Raw genomic sequence first — 23,785 nt, forward strand, 5'->3', positions numbered from 1 at the left:
CAGAACATCACTCCGCCACCACCTTCTTGCACGTGTGGGACACAGTGACGGAGGCGTTCAGTATTATAGCGCTGACTTCAAACACAATGTCTCCAAGTACCAGCGTACAAACAGTTCCGAGTTTCGTCCGCAAACAACATACGATGCCAATCCTGGGGCGCCCATTCTGGATGATTTCTTGCCCATCTGTAACGTAATCTATGATGATTTTGTGTACGACATGATGCTCGCCATTGTTTTCGGTAATGGAGATTCCCGTCATCCAGTCGTCTCCTAAAAGAGCTTTTCGTAGTAAGTATGACCCCCATAACACCAGTAGACGTATTGTCCACCATAAAATCCTTAAAAATCAAAAACGTCTAGTGGCTATAGTAATATATCAACAAAGTTGATTAAATAGTTTGCATCTGAGTTTAGTGACTTTTTGAGTTATTTGTGTTACCAGCCTTTTATCAGTGGAACATTTTATGAATGGCTAAAATATGCTGAAGTCAAGCCTTTCTTAAGAAAGGACATAAAGAAATACCATCAAACTTCCGTCCAGTTTTATTTTTGCCTACATTCTCAATAATTTCAGGAAAGGTAATATACAGTTGTCTTCTTGACCATCTGACCACAAATAAAATATTATCCAACTCACAATTCAGATTTCCGATATTGAGAAGGCTATTTACACAAACAATGGGAATGTATTTACTTCATTAGACGTAAATTACAGGCTACTATCATATTTTACGATCTGTCAAAGGCAAATGACTGTGTAAATCACAATATCTTTTTAAGTAAATTAGAATATTACGGTGTACCAGGAAATGCGGCAAAATGGTTCAAATCCTATATCTCTGACAGAAAACAAAGGATGTCAGTAGGAAAGAGACGTGTATTGAGGTATCAGGCACCATCAAACTGAGAACCAATAACATATGATGTTCCCCAAGTTTCCATCTCTGGGCCCTCACATTTTCTTGTGTATATGAACGACCTTTCATCACTAACATTACCAGATGCCAAGTTTGTTTTATTTGGAGATGAAACAAAGATAGCAATAAATAGTAAATCAAGTATAGCATTGGGAAGGTATGCTAATGAAATTTTCGTGGACATTAATATATATGGTTCCTTGGCAATTCTCTGTAATTAAACCTCGAAAAAGCATACGGGATGGAGTTAGGAATTTGTAAAAGGTTTCCTGCCAGAAAACGCCTAAAATGTGACGACAAGCAGATAAGAAGTTGACAGTGTTAAAATCGTGGGATTATAGCTTGCTAATAAATTTAATAGGGAGGAGCATACCACAGAACTGCTGAAGCACCTAAACAAATCGCTGTTTGCTATGCGAATGTTGTCAGACATAGGCAATATGAAAATAAGAAAGCTAGCATACTATGCTTACCTTCATTCCATAATGTCATGCGGGCTTATTTTCTGGGGTAACTCATCAAGCCAAGTTAAAGTTTTCCTAGCACAAAGACGTGCAGTATGACTTATTTGTGGTATGAACTCAAGAACGTCCTGCAGAGTGCCATTTGAGGAACTGGGGATACTAACTACTGCTTTCCAATATATTTATTCCTTAATGAAATTTTTCATTAAAAATATCTTCTTTTATCAAATCAAGAACTCAGTTCATGGAACCAATACTAGAAATAAGAATAACTTTCACAAAGATTTTAAGTAATCTATTTTGGTCCAGAAAAGTGTCCGCTATTCAGCAGTACATATTTGCAATAACATGCCACCAACCATAAAAAGTTCAGTTTGAGAAGAGTCTAAAGGATTTATTGATGGCCAACTCCTTCTACTCCATTGATGAAATTCTCAGCAGAAGCCATTAATGTGTGAATGTTATTAATAATTTCACATAATGTGAATACTGCGTGCATTCTGACTTCTGTACAAATTTTGTGCAGTAATGCGATCATGGTAAATATGTGCTATAAAATGTTTTTTTTTTTCAGTCAATGATACATGCCTATAATAATGCAAGAATTATCACATGCACCTAAGTGTACTGAACATTTAATATTTGGTGACAAGTTTTGTATCTTTTAAACGTAAATATGCTTAATTTTTTTACCTATTCTACATCCACAAAGGCAACTTCATTTGGGGTCTGTGGAAGGTACATTAGCATATCTTGTCTATTCTTGTTTTCTGACATGTTCCAAATCCTAGACTATCTCATCACTATAGATCATTTGGAACGAGAAGTAAATCTAATCTAATATACAGCTGTTACATAATCTGAAAGAAGGGTATTTGTGCCATCAGCTATACAGCTATATGTACATTCTCTACCGATTTCCGTTATTACATTTATCTTCACATGAGAAAAACGTTGTAATGAATGAATCAAAAATAAATTTTCGTCAAATAATGACCCAACCAAACGTAGAACATGCGTAATTGTCATAATAGTCTTTCTTAACACAGTCCATATAAACGTACTGTGCCTTAGCACAAAAACAGTAGTGCACAGTTGGTGATAACTCCACATTTGGTAAGTTAAAAAAACTTAGTAACACTTATTAAAAATTATCATCAAGTGCACACTATTAAAATTGTCCCAAGTCACAGTACGTGTATATGAACTGTGTTAAGATAGAATGCTATGACAAGTATGTATGTTCAATGTTTGGTTGGGTTATATTTATCGAAAACGTATTTTTGATCCATTTATGTACGTTTTTCTTATGTGAGGATGACTGTAATAATCGAAACCTGTAGAGAATAGACGTGAAGCTGCACATCTCATAACAGTTTGATGCGATACATGACGTCCTGTAGCTTCTTTGAATAGCGGATTTAGTTCTGGAAAATTCAGCCAACAATTCCTTTGCCTCAAGATATCGATCATCCAGCGAACCTGTAGAACGTGGACGGCGTGTACGGTGTAAATCCTGAACACTAGATAACAACTGGACCCCATTCCATGTCCACATCACACCACTTTGTCTATGGTGCACACGTCGAACAACGTCTCTCGTTGAGAAGCTTTGTCGACACGACATAATGATGCGGACCCGACCACTGGTCGCGATTGTCTTTTCTGGAGTGATGGATGTTCGCTCTGCTGTTCCACAGACGTGTCTAATGCGTCCCTACTGGTGCTTTACTTTGGTTGTCCGTCTCTAATACAAATTCTTTATGTTCCAAATAAAAACAAAAGTTTTCCAAAGCAAAAACAACGGCCAGAGCCTCTAATTCATATACAGAATAATTGGATTCAGGAGCAGTCAGTCGCCGTGAGGCATAAGCTAGTGGTCGCCTCTCCCCTTAATGTTCTTGAAGTAAAACTGCCGCTACCCCGATATGACAGGCGTCGGTCTGTACCACAAACATACTACTAAAGTCCGGCATAGCCAACAATGGGATATTAGTAATTGCAGTCTTAATCTGTGCGAAGGCTCGCTGCTGATTTTCTCCCCATACGAAATCGCTATTCTTCTTCCGAAGATCATTAAGGGGCTGTAAGATGGGCGAAATTGGCAATGGATTTACGGAATTTCATGGCGATGCCATTGAAGCGAGCGATATCTTTCTTATTCTGGGTAGGGGGAAAATTCCGTAAGTCCTTGGTTCTATCCTGATCGATACTTACGCCTTTTGCAGATACCACATGACCTAAGAAAGAAATCTGTTGTTTACACAAGGTGATCTTGGATGGTTTCGACGGTGAGGCCCGCTCCAGGTGAACAAGGTGTTCGTCAAAGGTGCGACTGTAGGTAACTACGTCATCTAAATAGTTGAAGACACAGACGAACTTCAAGTACCCTAAGACTACATCCAACAAACGGGACAACACAGCCGCACCAGTGGCCAACCTAAAAGGGACCAGGTTGAACTCCAATTCCAATCTGTACAAAACGCTGTCGTAGGCTTCGATGACTCGGCAAAGGGGATCTGGTAATATGCCTGATTGAGATCTAAGATGGTGAACACATTAGCACTTGCAAACCATGTAAAGCAATTGTGCAAATCGAGCAAGGGAACCGACTCCAATACCAACTACAATACGAAAATCGCTACCCTGGTCTTTTGGCACTAGAATTTCCGGCGAAGCATAGGGCGAAGATGATGGTTAATCACCCCCTCATCTTATTGATTTCAGCTCTCAAAATCTTCGTCTTCGGTGGAGACAGCCTATAAGGGTCCTGGCGGACGGGCACACAATCAGTTAATTGTATGTCATACTTAAAAGTTTCTGTCTCCCTCAACTTATCCGATAAGACCTGAGGATAGCACTCTAAGACCTGGTTGAGAGCCAGCACTTGATACGCCGTAAGATAACCCGTCTCAACCTGCACATTGCACACATAGCACACATACCCTGCACAAGACCGCTGGCATGAGCACAAAGAGAGGCGGTGGTGAGGCGCAAACTTAAAATAAGACACTCCTGGTATAATCTAATACCAGACCGGCATGCTGGATGAAATCACACTCGAGCAACAAAGGGACCCACAAATTCTTAGCTATGAAAAATCTACGAGGCCATGGGAATTTATCGATGTGCAACCAACCCCGCACCTGCCCTACTAGAGGTAACTCTCGGCCATCTGCGACCCGACATCTCTGAACCTGAGACTGCGGAGACGAATACCTGCACAAATGTCTATATTCTATGTACCAGTCATAATAAACGAAGGATACGGAACTACCCTACCCTAGCACAGACAAATGGGAGCGCCGGAACATGCGTCGCCTTTACGGTTCACTGGCCAGTTAGTAAACTGACCCCCTTTTCCCATCCTCTGGCGTCAGCCATTTGAATTAGGGCTTCTACGTACCAGACAATCCCGTACTAAATGATCGACTGCATGGGAACGGTAGCAACGCCGAAATACTGAATTAGAACTGGTATTAATAGAGTTACTACACAATGATACCTCAGATATTACTCTCTTTTGTACAGCGGAACGCTGTTCATCCGCCCAACAAATAGCGTGAATAGCATCAACCAAATGTTGAAACTGTTCCATGGAGCAAGGGCGCTGTACGAGGTGCAACCTGGCACGATCTTGTACCCGAATGACTTCCAATATATGTTCGATTCAATCAAGACCAGACACACACATATCCAACGCCACTACGGCCATGCGCACCCTCTCAAAATACTGCGCTAAGGTTTCGTTACACGCTTGGACCTTCCCATAGCATTCCCGCTCTAATTCGACACGCATGCCCGCCGAGAGATTTCTCTTAATAATACAGTGACGGAGCTGAACTAAGGTACTCTGTTGTACCAATTCCTCGGCTATCATGCTACGAAGCACACTCTTAGCCATCGGATATTTTTTTTTTGGTCATCAGTCTACTGACTGGTTTGATGCGGCCCGCCACGAATTCCTTTCCTGTGCTAACCTCTTCATCTCAGAGTAGCACTGGCAACCTACGTCCTCAATTATTTGCTTGACGTATTCCAATCTCTGTCTTCCTCTACAGTTTTTGCCCTCTACAGCTCCCTCTAGTACCATGGAAGTCATTCCCTCATGTCTTAGCAGATGTCATATCATCCTGTCCCTTCTCATTATCAGTGTTTTCCACATATTCCTTTTCTCTCCGATTCTGCGTAGAACCTCCTCATTCCTTACCTTATCAGTCCACCTAATTTTCAACATTCGTCTATAGCACCACATCTCAAATGCTTCGATTCTCTTCTGTTCTGGTTTTCCCACAGTCCATGTTTCACTACCATACAATGCTGTACTCCAGACGTACATCCTCAGAAATTTCTTCCTCAAATTAAGGCCGGTATTTGATATTAGTAGACTTCTCTTGGCCAGAAATGCCTTTTTTGCCATAGCGAGTCTGCTTTTGATGTCCTCCTTGCTCCGTCCGTCATTGGTTATTTTACTGCCTAGGTAGCAGAATTCCTTAACTTCATTGACTTCGTGACCATCAATCCTGATGTTAAGTTTCTCGCTGTTCTCATTTCTACTACTTCTCATTACCTTCGTCTTTCTCCGATTTACTCTCAAACCATACTGTGTACTCATTAGACTGTTCAATCCGTTCAGTAGATCATCTAATTCTTCTTCACTTTCACTCAGGATAGCAATGTCATCAGCGAATCGTATCATTGATATCCTTTCACCTTGTATTTTAATTCCACTCCTGAATCTTTCTTTTATTTCCGTCATTGCTTCCTCGATGTACAGATTGAAGAGTAGGGGCGAAAGGCTACAGCCTTGTCTTACACCCTTCTTAATACGAGCACTTCGTTCTTGATCGTCCACTCTTATTACTCCCTCTTGGTTGTTGTACATATTGTATATGACCCGTCTCTCCCTATGGCTTACCCCTACTTTTTTCAGAATCTCGAACAACTTGCACCATTTTATATTGTCGAATGCTTTTTCCAGGTCGACAAATCCTATGAAAGTGTCTTGATTTTTCTTTAGCCTTTCTTCCATTATTAGCCGTAACGTCAGAATTGCCTCTCTCGTCCCTTTACTTTTCCTAAAGCCAAACTGATCGTCACCTAGCGCATTCTCAATTTTCTTTTCCATTCTTCTGTATATTATTCTTGAAAGCAGCTTCGATGCATGAGCTGTTAAGCTGATTGTGCGATAATTCTCGCACTTGTCAGCTCTTGCCGTCTTCGGAATTGTGTGGATGATGCTTTTCCGAAAGTCAGATGGTATATCGCCAGACTCATATATTCTACACACCAACGTGAATAGTCGTTTTGTTGCCACTCCCCTCAATGATTTTAGAAATTCTGATGGAATGTTATCTATTCCTTCTGCCTTATTTGACCGCAAGCCCTCCAAAGCTCTTTTAAATTCCGATTCTAATACTGGATCCCCCTTGTATTTCTGTATTCCTGATTTTCCCAGAATATGTTTGTTCTTCCTCCTTTCATCACTCAACTGAAGTATTTCTTCTGTTACCCATGGTTTCTTCGCAGCTACCTTCTTTGTACCTATGTTTTCCTTCCCAACTTCTGTGATGGCTCTTTTTAGAGATGTCCATTCCTCTTCAACTGTACTGCCTACTGCGCGATTCCTTATTGCTGTATCTATAGCATTAGAGAACTTCAAACGTATCTCGTCATTCTTTAGTACTTCCGTATCCCACTTCTTTGCGTATTGATTCTTCCTGACTAATGTCTTGAACTTCAGCCTACAATCCAGTATCTGATGTCGGAATCTCTGTCTGACCATGATGTAATCTAATTGAAATCTTCCCGTATCTCCCGGCCTTTTCCAAGTATACCTCCTCCTCTTGTGATTTTTGAACAGGGTATTCGCTATTACTAGCTGAAACTTGTTACAGAACTCAATTAGTCTTTCTCCTCTTTCATTCCTTGTCCCAAGCCCATATTCTCCTCTAACCTTTTCTTCTACTCCTTTCCCTACAACTGCTTTCCAATCGCCCATGACTATTAGATTTTCGTCCCCCTTTACATACTGCATTACCCTTTCAATATCCTCATACACTTTCTCTGTCTGTTCGTCTTCAGCTTGCGACGTCGGCATGTATACCTGAACTATCGTTGTCGGTGTTGGTCTGCTGTCGATTCTGATTAGAACAACCCGGTCACTGAACTGTTCACAGTAACACACCCTCTGCCCTACCTTCCTATTCATAACGAATCCTACACCTGTTATACCAATTTGTGCTGCTGTTGATATTACCCGATAGTCATCTGACCAGAAATTCTTGTCTTCCTTCCACTTCACTTCACTGACCCCTACTATATCTAGATTGAGCCTTTGCATTTCCCTTTTCAGATTTTCTAGTTTCCCTACCACGTTCAAGCTTCTGACATTCCACGCCCCGACTCGTAGAACGTTATCCTTTCGTTGATTATTCAATCTTTTTCTCATGGTAACCTCCCCCTTGGCAGTCCCCTCCCGGAGATCCGAATGGGGGACTATTCCGGAATCTTTTGCCAATGGAGAGATCATCATGACACTTCTTCAATTACAGGCCACATCTCCTGTGGATACACGTAACGTGTCTTTAATGCAGTGGTTTCCATTGTCTTCTTCATCCTCATGTCGTTGATCGTTGCTGATTCTTCCGCCTTTAGGGGCAATTTCCCACCCCTAGGACAAGAGAGTGCCCTGAACCTCCATCCGCTCCTCCGCCCTCTTTGACAAGGCCGTTGGCAGAATGAGGCTGACTTCTTATGCCGGAAGTCTTCGGCCGCCAATGCTGATTATTTATCAAAATTTAGACAGTGACGGGGATCGAACCCGGGACCGAAGACGTTTATTTATGAATTATGAATCAAAGACGCTACCCCTAGACCACGGGTACAAATTGTACTCTTCGGATATAATAATGCTAATACGACAGACTGTGGAACATGCAAGGCAGCAGGAATCTGGAGACGGACTAACCAGCACAGGAAGGATTGAATCTAGCTCAAATTTTCGGTATACAAGACAGATATATCTTTCAAGACGTTCATAATTGGATTAGGTAACTTGGAAAATAAACTCAATAGTCATCGTTGCACTTAACACGTGTGATCACACTTCACATTTTCAGGCTCACAATCAGCACTTAAACCTCCCCCGCTCAAAGCAAGTGCCACGGCGCGCGACTGCAAACCTCCGGCAACAACAAGCAACTTATGACGGAGAGCCCCATTGCATCATTGAGATCGATTGAAGCGATATCCGATAAACAGTTACAGTAATGGGCTAAATGCGCCTGCACGCGACAAATTTGTTTATGCGTCGGCCAGAAATTCAATTGTCCGACCTACATCACTTAAATCTGTTTCCATATTCGACAACAAGTCACCTATCTCGCTAACGATGTCTGTCGGTAGGGCGACGGGAATGTCAACCGCTGCACGAAACGTGGCCACCAAATCAGACACATTTCCGTCTACCGACAGCACGCGCACACGGAGTTCATCCACCAACTGCTCTTTCCGTAAATAAGTTATGCCGGGTCAATATCGGAGACTCACGATACGTAACTTCCTTAAAAAGGCAAACAAGTCTCAAAACACAATAATGACAATGTTACAACTTACCAACCCACGACTACCAAGCATAGGAGAGGGCAGGAAAATCAACCCCCCCCCCTCCCCTCCCCCCAATGTCTCTGCTACCAAGTGGTACGTGATTTCCATAATCGTACCACACTTACACACCATATCTTAAATACCACAAAAGAGGAAGCGGTTTCGAATCATGGTTGGTAGCCACAATTTATAATTAAGACAGTTTATTGACATTACGCATTTTAAGGAATTTGACAATTACGAATTGTGGACGAGCCACTGGATAAAGCTTTGCAAATACAGTTAGAAACCCATCGTACTCGGTAACCAAATAAACAGTCCCTTATTAAGAAAACAGAAATACTGGCGAGCTTCAGAAACTCAAACTCCCATATAGGATTTCTCTCAAAATACATACACTACAAAAGAATTACCAGTAAAGGGTGACTTAATGACACTTTAACACTAGTGCCAAGCTAAGATCCAATTACATAACACGATAGAACCACTTAAATTAAAAAACTGCAGCAGAAACACTGATCTTTAAAAATAAATGTTCCATGCTCAGACGAGTTAATAATAAAAAAAATTACTAGAAGGAGTTGCACAAGGAACTCAGAGGATGCTATGCAGCGTAAGGTTTAGCCAGTTACCAATCCTTAATATTTAAGGCAACATGTTCATATACGAACAGGTTAATACAATATATATTTATATATCTACGAGCTTAACCCGCCTTGGCGGAAGGAAGATAAACACTAAACTTTGGAAGGCGGTATGTGAACGACTCCCGGTAGTGGCCAGGTTCTTAAACATTGCCAGGCCTAGACCTCGGACAGCATTTCACTCCCAGCTAAGGCACTGGCACAATCAAAAGTTTCTGCCCGAATCACGAAGACATTCCAATAACTCTGAAACATAGAAACTCTCGGCAGAACCTTTGACTCGATATATGGGTAAGCGTGTAAAGGAAAACGTTATACTACTGACAAAATCGCAACTTTGACCTTAAGTATTTTACACATAGACAACTGTATTAATAGAGTGCAGGCTTTGGAAACGCCAACATAGAGTCATTTGATTACAAGAGACACAAATCACTAATAAAACTTATGAGAAAACATTCAGATAACGGCTACCATTTAACTAGGCCAACTGAACTCTTCCACACCATCTTAAAGTTCGGCTATGGAAGTCTCACCACAACAATAAAGTTTAAATGGCTCTGAGTGCGTCAGTCAACAAAACACAATTACGACCACTTATCTCGTATCACTTACACAATACGAGGGAGCGGGTTCCACAGCTTCACCGCTTCGCTTCAAATTTTGTTCTCAGCGAAGTCACAGAACTTGTATCTCCAAGCAGCCAATGTCGCCAAAACGCCCAACCAATTTCACACCACAACGTGTAACGGCCATCACGCTCATTCGGCAGCCCTTGACACTCGTCTCCCAGCGAATGTCACGAGATCTCGAGGGTTACCCGTTGAAGGCTAACAACCCCTTCAGCTTCGCCCGGGAACCTGGAAGATAAGATACGCGAAAAGCAAAGAGAGCTTAGCTCAACCACAATCAATCCCAATGATACATGAACAAAATAAAATTGGCGCCAGCTCGCCATGGCTCAATGTATGAGAGCGGTTTTCTAGGATGATTCTGCCCATGCGTGGTCTGTGGTGGGCCTGATTCGCGTTTCCCGTTAACAGTAGGATCTGTCTGAATGGATAGGTCCGTTGGTTCGTAGGAATGTAACTGAGTTAACTTTGTCGTCCTCTAGACAGTAGAATAGCGAACTAATACTTAATATTATTTCGCTATAGTATTATTTAGTTGAGGGATCATGGGTTGTGGTGTGTGCATCTAGCAGGTGAAAGACACGTTTGCTGGTTCTCTAGAGATGAGAAACACGTTATTTGACTTTGTAAATTATAGGAATGATTTGAAATATGTTACATCACCGACATCGGTATTTGACGATTGGAAATATCATTTTCTTCTGTTTGTTTCGAGTTATCACGTAAAGGTCTTCGCAGATGGTTAAGTTTCTAGTTAGTCAGTGGTTTACAGCATGCCCCACCTAGCTAAAGTTTCGGGTTTCTAGATAAATAATTTCCAGTCTGTTTCTTCGGAATTATGTTGCGTGAGTGACCGGTAGGATATCGAGAAGTACCGCGAAAATGGTATAATATTATGGCAAACCATGCGGAAATTCATATGTTCTTGTAATCCCAGAGTCTGGAGATGGGTTTAGAAAAGCGAGCAAGCAAGCTGGTCTGGACCAGAAACAGTAATGCATTTATGTCGAGGGGAAACGTGCCCTTTGTAGAACTGTCCTGAGAGTGACTTTGGTCCGCTGAGGGTGCTCTGGTCACCCGTCGGCCGTGGATGACCACTGACATTGCAGGGAAATATCTAATGCTGCGAGGAGTGTATACAGTGCTGTCTGTATCTGTGGTATATATACAAATGATGTAAAAGGGGCGATTTTTGTATGGCATAGGATATGGATTGTATGTTTACTACATCGACAGGGTAGGCAGTGATATATTACTCGGTTGAGGATCGGTTTCACGTTCTAATATTCAAGCTCTTGTCCTCAGTGGGAGAGCAGTGTAATTGAGTAGGAGTCTTTCTGAATTTGACGATCTGTAGGCCTCTTTGCAAGGTTTAATTGTTGGTGCAGTATGACGATCTGTGTAAAATAGTTTTTTTTTTGCCACTGAAAGTCTCGTCTGCAGAAAGAAAAAGAAATGGCAGACGGTGCTTTCACACCAGCAGCATCAGTAATTTGGTGGGTAAATTCGATAAGAGCCAATCATAATGCAAAATTCATTCACAAGACATCCTTTGTTCTGGGGTATAGGAGTCTCTACATACACTCCTGGAAATTGAAATAAGAACACCGTGAATTCATTGTCCCAGGAAGGGGAAACTTTATTGACACATTCCTGGGGTCAGATACATCAGATGATCACACTGACAGAACCACAGGCACATAGACACAGGCAACAGAGCATGCACAATGTCGGCACTAGTACAGTGTATATCCACCTTTCGCAGCAATGCAGGCTGCTATTCTCCCATGGAGACGATCGTAGAGATGCTGGATGTAGTCCTGTGGAACGGCTTGCCATGCCATTTCCACCTGGCGCCTCAGTTGGACCAGCGTTCGTGCTGGACGTGCAGACCGCGTGAGACGACGCTTCATCCAGTCCCAAACATGCTCAATGGGGGACAGATCCGGAGATCTTGCTGGCCAGGGTAGTTGACTTACACCTTCTAGAGCACGTTGGGTGGCACGGGATACATGCGGACGTGCATTGTCCTGTTGGAACAGCAAGTTCCCTTGCCGGTCTAGGAATGGTAGAACGATGGGTTCGATGACGGTTTGGATGTACCGTGCACTATTCAGTGTCCCCTCGACGATCACCAGTGGTGTACGGCCAGTGTAGGAGATCGCTCCCCACACCATGATGCCGGGTGTTGGCCCTGTGTGCCTCGGTCGTATGCAGTCCTGATTATGGCGCTCACCTGCACGGCGCCAAACACGCGTACGACCATCATTGGCACCAAGGCAGAAGCTACTCTCATCGCTGAAGACGACACGTCTCCATTCGTCCCTCCATTCACGCCTGTCGCGACACCACTGGAGGCGGGCTGCACGAGGTTGGGCCGTGAGCGGAAGACGGCCTAACGGTGTGCGGGACCGTAGCCCAGCTTCATGGAGACGGTTGCGAATGGTCCTCGCCGATACCCCAGGAGCAACAGTGTCCCTAATTTGCTGGGAAGCGGCGGTGCGGTCCCCTACGGCACTACGTAGAATCCTACGGTCTTGGCGTGCATCCGTGCGTCGCTGCGGTCCGGTCCCAGGTCGACGGGCACGTGCACCTTCCGCCGACCACTGGCGACAACATCGATGTACTGTGGAGACCTAACGCCCCACGTGTTGAGCAATTCGGCGGTACGTCCACCCGGCCTCACGCATGCCCACTATACGCCCTCGCTCAAAGTCCGTCAACTGCACATACGGTTCACGTCCACGCTGTCGCGGCATGCTACCAGCGTTAAAGACTGCGATGGAGCTCCGTATGCCACGGCAAACTGGCTGACACTGACGGCGGCGGTGCACAAATGCTGCGCAGCTAGCGCCATTCGACGGCCAACACCGCGGTTCCTGGTGTGTCCGCTGTGCCGTGCGTGTGATCATTGCTTGTACAGCCCTCTCGCAGTGTCCGGAGCAAGTATGGTGGGTCTGACACACCGGTGTCAATGTGTTCTTTTTTCCATTTCCAGGAGTGTAGTTGTAAGAACGTTTGTGTATGTTGAAAGCACGAAGGGTAATATACGATGGATGGAGTACCACGTTAGGATTTCGAGGAAGAATGCTTTCGACGTTATTCTGCGCTATTTTCGTAAACAGGTTCTGTTAGAGCAAGAATTTCCGTGCATACAAGCCGAGACATACACAAAAGCTCCTACAAAAGTGCATGTAAAGTATTTCTGGGGCACTATACAATTTCATAGAGTTCGATTTGGTTCTTATTTCAGATAGACATGTGACATCCGTATGACATTGAGAACGTTGCTAGATGCGCTTGCGATGGTACGTAGCTATATACTGCAATTCTTCAGCCACACGTCACGCTTGGCCTGTTAAAATCGCTTGGGGGAAAGCAGTCTGTGCTATTCTGGAATAGATTTTTATAGTGCGGTCTGTGACGTGTGTATCCACAGGTATAGCGTCACCAATGGTATACAAACGTGCTGCCTAGAGGCGTTTCGTGTATGGGACTGGTGTGACCACGCCTTGGACTTCTGTAGCGAAGTGGACAGGGGTGTGTGCTGTACCTCACCTTATCGGCGAGGACGTGACGGCGGAGGAGGAGACGCTGCGGAATAGGGCCGCTGCGAGCAGTCTGGTTGCTACAGCCCCAACCTGCTAGCTTGAGGGAGGGTGGCCAATGGGCGCCAAAGCGATACTGTGGCGGCGGCGGCTGGGATGGGGTGGGGGCCGGGGGCAGCGGTGGCGCCGGCTGCGGTGGTCCAGCGGTTCTGGGCGCTCAGTCAGGAACCGCGCGACTGCTACGGTCGCAGCTTCGAATCCTGCATCGGGCATGGATGTGTGTGATGTCCTTAGGTTAGTTAGGTTTAAGTAGTTCTAAGTTCTAGGGGACTTATGACCACAGATGTTGAGTCCCATAGTGCTCAGAGCCATTTGAACCATTTGATTTTTTTTGCAGCGGTGGCAGCGGCAGAGGCGGCGCCAACGGCGGGGGCAGAGGCAGAGGCGGACGTCGAGTGGTGGGATGTGACTTTTACTAGCGATCTTTTGTTTAAACTGTATTCCATCGATTTCACCGACCCGTAGGATTCAGCAAATTAAAAAAAAGAAAAGCTACCCCTACATGAGAAAAATATCGATTTAATTAATGTGCATAAATTTTATATATCAACGTGGTGTTAGTGGTACAATAGTTAAGGGGAGGGTGTGCATGAGTGGACGACATGGAGCAGAACAGCAGGTTAAGTGCAGAACACTAGGTTAATTTGCATAATGTTTTGTAAAATGCAGGGCAGTAGTTTAAGGGGACATTACTAATTACTTAAAGTGGTATCAAAGGCGATAGAATAGATTAAGGAAAAGGGTGTGACATGGAAAAACCACTTAACAGAACAATAGGTTAAGTGCTGACAAAGGACCAAATATTAGGTTAAGACACCCAGAGTGCAGTGCTGAATGCTAGGTTATGCAACATGTTTGCTCCATGTAATTACTTGTTATGAGACCTACATGTTTCCAAACAGCAGAGAATGATGAGCAAGAGAAATCCAACCCCCACAAAGTGACTTTTTATAAATAAACAATATACCCTTGAATTTCCTGTTATGAAACCCTTCCTCTCCACTACCAGACCGCCATCTTGGATGTCATGGAGCAGATGACAGCACCCTCTCTCTGGTGACCATACTGTGTACTAGCTCAGTTGGACTCTGGACCACGTGGTGAACACATTTGATGGCTATACTGCATCAAATTGTTTAAATAAATAGTACATGCAAAATAAAGATTTATGTCCAGCACAGGTAGAGTCCTCTTCCAGCCAATCCCCAGGAAGAGGTGGTGGTCGGATGACTTAGGTTAGTGGAGGTAGTCCATATGCCCTTTCTTTCCTGCGATTTTCTTTGGTTAGTAGAGATAGCCCAAGCGACCTTTCTTTAGCGCCAAAATTCAAACTTCACACCAATTCCTAGGAAGAGGTGGCGGTCGGGATACTTGGGTTAGTGGAGGTACCCCAACTGCGCTTTCTGTCCCACCATTTTCTTAGGTTAGTAGAGATAGTCCAGTTGACCTATCTTACCGCCAAAATTCAAACTTGGAGCCAGTTCCTAGGATGAGGTGGCAGTAGGATGACTTAGGTTAGTGGAGGTTGCCCAATTGACCTATCTTCCCGCCATTTTCTTAGGTTAGTAGAGATTGCATTGTCCTGATGGAATCTGAACTTCGCGCCATTTTCTAAGGGAGGGGAGTGGTTTAGGTTAGTGGAGGTAGCCCAATTGACCTATCCTCCTGCGAAAATTTAAACTTCCCGCCAAAATCAGCCAACCTGAATGACGTCATGGCCACCATCTTGAATGACTTCATCGCCGCCATCTTGGACAGATCTGGCAACAATGCAGAATGACACAGAACCGGCCTTGCCCCAATATTACAATTTCCCTGTTGGATGCATCACATCCTCTCACACCAATAATGTGCCCACTTTCAGACTCACTGATTTGACTGTATGGTTCGAGCATGCATCTGCGAGGTGTCCCGCATGTCTACTCAAGCCAGACTGATCCATTAGCTTCTGTTTGTGCCGACAACGAGAGACGCAGGCAGATGTTACCAGTGGGTGGTGTTGCGTCGCTATATATCGATGTCGACCTTGAACCTACAAGCCAACATGGTTCAAATTATAATCATTTCTGCAGAACATACTAATGTTAGTGCCCTGTGAATATGAACGTCCTATCCCTAGTCGTTCAAGGTGCTCCGTTTTCCTGAACATGGGTTTATATAAGTGAGACAGATACGTATCGGGAATCATTCCAGTGGTAATAAGGGCCGCAAATGGTGAAACACAATGGCCTGGCTCCTGGAAGCGAGCATCTCGTAAACGGCGAAGCTGGTCGACTGTTAGCGTGATGGTGTCGCGACCATACAGGGATAGTGGTCGCAGCACAGTGAAGCCAGGAGCGGGCATCCAGGTGTTGGTTGCCCACCCCTAATCACAAACGTGGAGTTCGGAGGCTGGCACCCCCTGTAAAGCAGCAGAGGCGGTAATCTGTGGCAGATCTGACCACGGAGTACACTGTTGGTGAGCATCTGCTAAGGGAGCCGCGCGGACCGTGACAAGGTGCCTCAAATCGTGCGGCTACCCCGCTCGGCCACGCCTCGACAATATTATACGTTACAGAATGTGTTTCAAATGGCGACCACCACTTTCACTTGAATCATAACACCGTGGAAAATTCTAGCGCACTCTACCAAGTGCGCAACATATCGCAGGAGCTTCAGCAGACGCTAAGCCAAAATGCTCTAGGAAAACATTATGCGGGTACAGTATGTAGTTATCAGTGTGTCGAACATCTTCTGTAATGTACAACATTTCGTGAGTAAGCAGTACTTTAACTTTGCTGAACTTACGGCTTGTGTCGATTCACTGTCGTTGTTTTTCATGACAGATCTTCTAATGGCTGAGAATTACTTCCAAAACTAGACGTTTAGAACGAAGTTGTTGCATTTCCACTTGCGTATCAGCTATTTCAGTTCGTGGGCAAAAAAAAAAAAAAAAAAAAAGGTCAAATGTCTCTGAGCACTATGTGACTTCTTAACTGCTGAGGTCATCAGTCATCAGTCCCCTAGAACTTAGAGCTACTTAAACCTAACTAACCTAAGGACATCACACACATCCATACCCGAGGCAGGATTCGAACCTGCGACCGTAGCGGTCGCGCGGTTCCAGACTGAAGCGCCTAGAACCGCTCGGCCACAACGACCGGCAGTTCGTGTGCAAGTGTGCAACTTTTCGTATACTTTGTATATTTTGAATGATAATGGAGCGATAACACTCCCTCGGTGTACGCCCGACGTAACTTTCACGTCTGAAGAATGACATGCTGTGATCTGCTTGTTAGACATTCTCTCCACGAAAGTGCTCTCCTTAAAAGAATCCCAAAAAGAATGAGAGTATGTAGGTGAGAGAGTGCTTCTGTTAGTGTCACTTCATCCTGAGTACCACATAAAAAGGAGAATGACCTCAGAAAGAAATGGGGCTAGGAGAGGGGGTAGGTCACTGAAAGGAAAACAACTCTTCTGGAACAATACCAGTTTTGTGTGTGTGTCAGAAAGGCCCTTGTATTCCGCAGTCACCAGAGGTACTCGGTTTGTACGGCCCTCGACAAACAAAGAGGGACGACTTAATCGGCTGCTTTACTTTACCTGCAGGCGGCAGTCGTAGTAAGCCTTCCCCCGCTCACCCCTTTCCCCGCACTTGGCGAGAATCACGGAGCACCCTCGCTAAAATTCCGCAGCCTTTGATTCCGAGGATTACTCGCCATATTGCCCCTAAGTGGTAGCAGCCTTTCATCCCGACACGGTGTTCGTTCGACTCTTCGGCTCACCCCCTCTCTCCCTCGACCCCCCACTGTCTGTGTCTCTCTCTCGGTCTGAGAGTGTGTGTCTGTGTGTGTGTGTGTGTGTGTGTGTGTGTGTGTGTGTGTGTGTATGTATGTGTGTGTGTCGTCCTCTTTTTCCAGCTATTTACGCCTGGATGGCAGTCCTCCATTGCAGGGCGTCCCTTTATGCATGCCGAGGTAAGGCGGGGGCTTTCTGAAGTTTCCGTTTTCCTCTCGAACGTGCTCGGTCAAGATGGTCGTTTGATATGGTGAGGCACACTGCGGTTCGCTACCGATAACCTCCCAGTCCGACAAAGTCTACCTGTTAAATCTTATATCCATCTATATTCACCTCTCTTATCCGCAAGTCGCTTTACGCTGTCTGGTGGTGGGCACCCGGTAGCCTTTCCTGTTCCATTCGCGAATGCTCCTTGGGAGGAACGACCCTCAGTAAACCTCCGTATATCTAAATTGTGCCTTTTCTCCCGTCATTGACATTTTCTGAGAAGTACCTGGAAGGGATTTATACGTATCCCGACTCTTCTAAGACCATTTCGGAATTTCAGCACTAAATCTCTCTGCGTAGAGCAACTCCACTCTTGTAGCGTATGTGCTGAGCATCCCCATAACGCTCTCGTGCCAGCCCAACAATCCTTTCGCTCTTCGTTCGATCTCTCTCTTCCATTAATACAACCTGGTAAGGGTCCCGGACTGATGAACAATGCTCAATAATCGATTGCTTCGTACGTCACTTCTTTCGCAGACGAATCACACGGTCCATTCACATTGATGTGACCACAGCCTACGTTCGACGTCAATGTACAGTTACCACTCACAGATGGCAGGCGGCAGCACTAGCAGTGGAGGCATATAAAGAGCGTCTGAGGGACGTGGAAAACAGTGCAGTGGTTGTCATAATGTGGAAACGGAGCGATTTATCTGACGTCGAAGAGGGCATTGAGTCCCAGGGCTAGCACGACAGAGCGGATGCGGTTATATTTGTGGAAAGGGGCCAAAATAAGTTACTGTCATTTGCACTCAACATATAAACTTTATTTCTTAAAATACACAATCAGACAGGCAAGAATCAAAACTCTCAAGGTTTTAACTAAAGACCTCCTTTGTTTTAATTTAGATCGGCTGAAGGCCACATCGAAAATCCAAGGCACAAGGCCTAAGCAAGGAATTGAAGTACAGGAGTTCTCCTGGAGGTTTCACTTCTTCAGAAAAATTTTTTTGTCTTCAATATAAATAGGCTGAAAGCCTTAGGTTAAATTTTTCCCATGGAATTCGGCTGAAGGCACCACATTAATCAAGAACAGTGTTACGGATTAAGGCTGAGACAAAGATTTTCAAAGTTTAATCTAAATAAGTTGAAAACTCGGCTGAAGGCCGCATGTCAACAAACAATTTAACGGCTAGGAAGAAGAGCTTTCAATTTGAAAATGCTGAATGCCTTATATTAAAATATTTCGTGTAAAACTCGACTGAGGACCTCATACTAAAGCATAACAATCTTATGACTTAAGGGCAAGACAAGGATTTTGAATTTTGAATTTAAGAGAGATTAAAACTCGGCTGAAGGCCACACACTGTGCAGAAAACAATTTTACAGCTTCTAAATTTCAACTAACATAGGCTAAAGGCTTTATCCTAAAATGCTTTCATATAACTCTCGGCTGAAGGCCACATACGAAACCCAAACAATCTCACGGCTTAAAGCCCAGACAAAGAAATTTCTGATTTTTAATTTAAGCTGGAAAACTCGGCTGAAGGTCACACAAAAACTAGAAAGTATTTCTTATGGCTTAAGGCCTAGACAAAAATTTTGAACTTTTGATTTGAAAAGGCTGAAAACTCGGCTGAAGGCCTCATACCAACTTGAAACCAATTTGCGGCTTAAGGCCTAGACACAAGGAATTTTCTATTTTAATTTTGAAAGGCAAACTCGGCTGAAGGGCACATACCAAACAAGAAACATTTTTTCTTTTTTACAGCTTAAGGCCTAAGAAGACAAGCCTTGCAGTTTTAATAAGCTAAAGCCCGGCTGAAGGCCACACAGAGTACTTAAGACCAAAAAGGAAATCACTATGTAAAACACAAGGAGCGGCACTCAGAAGTTTCCAAGGGTCGGCCTGGGAAGGTAACACTAACGCACGTTTGGGTGAGACAGGCAGCCAGAACAACAACCTCTTAATTGGAAGGCAACCCATCCGAAATCCAGGCGACGAACCAACCAACAAGATCAGTTCTTCTTCATCCGACCAGCAAAACGACAACAAGATGTCAATAGCACAACGTTCTAGATACTGGTGCCAAATCCAGCCAAGTCAGAATAAACGCCCAAAACTACCAACAACACCTCAGCTGTCGAACTACACGATGTGTTGGACAGCATCAACACGACGAGGAAAATACACTGCCAAAAACTACGTCAACAACCAGGGCAGGTCACCAGAACGTCAACGGCCACAAGGCAGAAGATACCGCTGGTACACTTCATTAATGAAGGAATGAATTAAATTAAGTTAAAGACCACACAGGAAGACGGCTGCAATTCTAGCCGACTTCAATGCACACACGTTGTTGCTCGTGGGAATCTCCCAGAAAGTGACAACCAGGATCAAACGAAGAGATGTGATAGCAGTTGAAGCTTGATAGGCGATTAAGTGAGCAGTCAACTTTAGTGTCCAGGATCGGTGGGCGACGAACTTCGTAACCCTCACAAGAAGCGCCTCACAACTCCAACCGTGCGTGCACTCCGCCAGCGGCTCCAACCTGACTACACACCACGGAGACTTCCTCGCTGCTCTGCCCCAACCGACCGACTGCCACACACAGCACACCCAGAAAATACACTCCTGGAAATGGAAAAAAGAACACATTGACACCGGTGTGTCAGACCCACCATACTTGCTCCGGACACTGCGAGAGGGCTGTACAAGCAATGATCACACGCACGGCACAGCGGACACACCAGGAACCGCGGTGTTGGCCGTCGAATGGCGCCAGCTGCGCAGCATTTGTGCACCGCCGCCGTCAGTGTCAGCCAGTTTGCCGTGGCATACGGAGCTCCATCGCAGTCTTTAACACTGGTAGCATGCCGCGACAGCGTGGACGTGAACCGTATGTGCAGTTGACGGACTTTGAGCGAGGGCGTATAGTGGGCATGCGGGAGGCCGGGTGGACGTACCGCCGAATTGCTCAACACGTGGGGCGTGAGGTCTCCACAGTACATCGATGTTGTCGCCAGTGGTCGGCGGAAGGTGCACGTGCCCATCGACCTGGGACCGGACCGCAGCGACGCACGGATGCACGCCAAGACCGTAGGATCCTACGCAGTGCCGTAGGGGACCGCACCGCCACTTCCCAGCAAATTAGGGACACTGTTGCTCCTGGGGTATCGGCGAGGACCATTCGCAACCGTCTCCATGAAGCTGGGCTACGGTCCCGCACACCGTTAGGCCGTCTTCCGCTCACGCCCCAACATCGTGCAGCCCGCCTCCAGTGGTGTCGCGACAGGCGTGAATGGAGGGACGAATGGAGACGTGTCGTCTTCAGCGATGAGAGTCGCTTCTGCCTTGGTGCCAATGATGGTCGTATGCGTGTTTGGCGCCGTGCAGGTGAGTGCCACAATCAGGACTGCATACGACCGAGGCACACAGGGCCAACACCCGGCATCATTGTGTGGGGAGCGATCTCCTACACTGGCCGTACACCACTGGTGATCGTCGAGGGGACACTGAATAGTGCACGGTACATCCAAACCGTCATCGAACCCATCGTTCTACCATTCCTAGACCGGCAAGGGAACTTGCTGTTCCAACAGGACAATGCACGTCCGCATGTATCCCGTGCCACCCAACGTGCTCTAGAAGGTGTAAGTCAACTACCCTGGCCAGCAAGATCTCCGGATCTGTCCCCCATTGAGCATGTTTGGGACTGGATGAAGCGTCGTCTCACGCGGTCTGCACGTCCAGCACGAACGCTGGTCCAACTGAGGCGCCAGGTGGAAATGGCATGGCAAGCCGTTCCACAGGACTACATCCAGCATCTCTACGATCGTCTCCATGGGAGAATAGCAGCCTGCATTGCTGCGAAAGGTGGATATACACTGTACTAGTGCCGACATTGTGCATGCTCTGTTGCCTGTGTCTATGTGCCTGTGGTTCTGTCAGTGTGATCATGTGATGTATCTGACCCCAGGAATGTGTCAATAAAGTTTCCCCTTCCTGGGACAATGAATTCACGGTGTTCTTATTTCAATTTCCAGGAGTGTATATCCACCATACCAAAGATAGTACAGCACTACTAGTATCGATCCACGCTGCTGCTGCCACTCATGGAGAGAAGACAGCAACGTTATGGCGGTAAACGAAGAAGAAATAATACACCACTGGACTGCAGCCAATGATAAAAAAAAACAAGGCATGACACAAGCCAGCCACGGCTAAGTCATGATCATTGGTTTTCTGGTCAAGGGTAGAAACATTTCTGTATAGTAAGTATATCAACTGTTCACGTGCGTCAGAGGTTGAAGTACAGTGTGGATGGAAAAATGGCGCTATCTGAAAGTGGTGCAGAGGCAGCTATGGTGAACCACGGGCCATAGATGACAGGGGTGAGCGACGGCTCCAGAGATGTGTGTAGGTGAACAGACGAGCAACTATTGAGCAATTGGCTGCCCAGATGAACCAAGGGGCTACAAATGGCGTCTCCTCACCGGCCATACAGTGAACGTTGCTGCGTATGGGCATCTGTACCAAGCGTCCGGTTGATGCACCCATGCTGATTGCTATTCATCAGCATCGAAGGCTCGAATTCGCATGCCATTGCCGCAACTGAACGTCCAATGAATAGCGACAGGTGGCCTGTTCAGGTGAATCAAATTTTATGCTTCATCGGGCAGATGGCAGTTGGCGTGTACGGCCCTGCAACAATCGTCGGAAGCGTCAGGGTGAAGGCGGTTTGTCATTATGGTCAGGGCATTCCCTGGGCGATCTCGTCATTTTGGAAGACACAGTGGATCAACTGAAGTATGCATCTCTCCTTGGGGCCATGTGTTCCCCTACAAGCAGTTTGTTTTTCTCGGCACAATGTCAGCTACCAGCAGGACAATACACCTTGTAGCAAAGCTCGAAATGTACGTGTGTGCTGTGAAGAGCACCAGGATGAGTTTACTGTATTGCCGTAACCATCGAACTCCCCGGTTTTAAACTCAATCGAGAATCTGTGGCACCACCTCTATTAGGCTGTTTGCGCCGTGGATCTTCAACCGAGAAAGCCAGCAGGGCTGTCCACGGCACTGGAATCGGCTCCACATCATTGTACTTTCCAGAACCTCACTGACTCTTTTCCTGCACATCCGCGGTGCAGAAGGTGGTTATTCAGGATTCTGACAGGTGTTCAATTTGAATAGACCGTGTATGTTTCCTTAAGATTCTCGCTATGAATTTCAGCCTGGTATCTTCTTTTTCTTCTGTTTGTTTTGTGTGGTCATTCCACTTTAGGTTCCTCCAAATGGTTGCCCCTAGATATGTTATGTACCTAAATTTTCCATTATCACCAATACGCTACTCGAACAATATTGCATCTTTTCGCCTGTTCATGTGTAATACGTCACATCTCTATCCATTTAGGATCAACTGCGAGTCCCTAGACCAACCATCCATTCGGTATCCGTCAACATCAACTTCACTGCAGTCTTCTGGCGTTGCTAGCTAGCTGCAGTCAACAGACTCACACACCTTCCAACGTTATCCAGTACAACATTTACATATTGCCTAAACAGTAATGGCCCTATAATGGACACATGAGATACCACCGAAATTCCATTCGTATCTGTCGATTTCTTCCCGTCAAGAGCGAAACACTTAGTTCTACCTACTTCCGGCCTCCACGCCTTGGTGATACATATAGATTTTAGCTATCAAAAAATTCATAATACGTGAGCGTAAAACGTGTTTCTTGAATCTCAAGAGACTGACGTCATTGCCAAAGGTGCTAGGAATAGAATGCACGCTTGCACGCTTCCAGTATTCACAATCTCATTGAGGCGAAATTGCATAGCACCGAACTCGTCAGCTGGCAATTTTAGTCCGATAACTACGTTCGTTGTCTTCCAGTCTCATTATTCCCTCTTGGCTCTTGT

The sequence above is a fragment of the Schistocerca serialis genome, chromosome 2 (genome assembly GCF_023864345.2).
Source record: "Schistocerca serialis cubense isolate TAMUIC-IGC-003099 chromosome 2, iqSchSeri2.2, whole genome shotgun sequence".
Taxonomy (NCBI): domain Eukaryota; kingdom Metazoa; phylum Arthropoda; class Insecta; order Orthoptera; family Acrididae; genus Schistocerca; species Schistocerca serialis.